The 1,386-nt window shown below is 38.7% G+C and overlaps 1 pseudogene; it reads left to right on the plus strand.

Moving 5' to 3' along the window:
* The window catches only part of LOC111728352, a 6,558-nt pseudogene that overhangs the window by 857 nt on the left and 4,315 nt on the right, over nt 1-1,386 (plus strand).

A 1,386-nucleotide genomic window follows, 5' to 3' on the forward strand; every position in this document is an offset into this window, starting at 1 on the left:
GATTCTCTTGCCTCAGCCTCCCAAGTAGCTGGGACCACAGGTGCCTGCCACAATGCCTGGCTATTTTTTTGTTGTAGTTTGACTGGGGCCAGATTTGAACCTACCACCATTGGTATATGGGAACAGCACCCTACCCACTAAGCCATAGGTGCCACCCAGTTCTGGGTTTATTTATTTATTTATTAAATCATAACTTCGTACATTGATGCACTTATGGGGTTCAGTGTACTGCTTTGATATACAATGTGAAATGCTTACATTGAACTAAATAATACATCCATCACAATTATACTCATTTCTTAATAGTTTTGAAATGTACCATTACATCATGCACATTAGATGAGGTCCCCCCAAATACCTTCTCTCTTCCTATATCCCCTTCCCCTCCCCTCTGCCTTCTCTTCCCTTCTACTTCCTAGACTATAGTTATGTTTTGCCATTCATACGAATTTGGAGATGAGTATATATTGATTTCATAGTAGTATTGAGTACATTGGATACTTTTTCCCCCCATTCTTGACATACTTTACTAAGAAGAATATGTTCCAGCTCTATCCAGGTAAACATAAAAGATGTGATGTCTCCATCCTTTTTTATGGTTGCATAGTTTTTCATGATGTACATATACCATAATTTGTTAATCCATTCATGGGGCAGTGGGCACTTGGGCTGTTTCCATGTCTTGGCTATTATGAATTGAGCTGCAATAAACATTCTGGTGCAAATGTCTTTGTTGTAAAATAATTTTTGATCATCGAGGTACATACCTAGTAGAGGAATAGCAGGATCAAACCATAGGTCTACTTTTAGTTCCTCGAGTGTTCTCCAAACTTCTTTCCAAAAAGGTCATATTAGCTTGCATTCCCACCAGCAATGTAGAAGTATTCCCTTCTCTCAGCATCCACCCCAACATCTGTAGTTTTGGGATTTTGTTCTGTGGGCTAGTCTTACTGGAGTTAGATGATATCTCAAAGTGGTTTTGATTTGCATTTCTCTGATGGTTAAGGATGATGAGCATGTTTTACGTGTTTGTAGGCCATGCACCTATCTTCATCAGAGAAGTTTCTGTTCAAGTCTCTTGCCCACATAGAAATGGTGTTATTTTTCTTTTCTTATTGATTAGTTTGAGTTCTCTGTGGATTCTGGTTATCAGACCTTTGTCAGAAGCATAATCTGCAAAAATCTTCTCCATTCTGAAGGTTATCTGTTTGCTTTACTTACGGTGCTCTTGGCTGTGCAAAAGCTTTTTAGTTTCATCAGGTCCCAGTAATGTATTTTTGATGTTGCTTCAATTGCCTGGGGGGTCCTCCTCATAACATTTTCTCCCAGGCCGATTTTTTCAAGTGTTTTCCTGCACTTTCTTCTAGTATTTTTATAGTTTCATTT

The sequence above is a fragment of the Otolemur garnettii genome, unplaced genomic scaffold, assembly GCF_000181295.1.
Source record: "Otolemur garnettii isolate 467f Iridium unplaced genomic scaffold, OtoGar3 scaffold00152, whole genome shotgun sequence".
In the NCBI taxonomy this organism is placed as follows: Eukaryota; Metazoa; Chordata; class Mammalia; order Primates; family Galagidae; genus Otolemur; species Otolemur garnettii.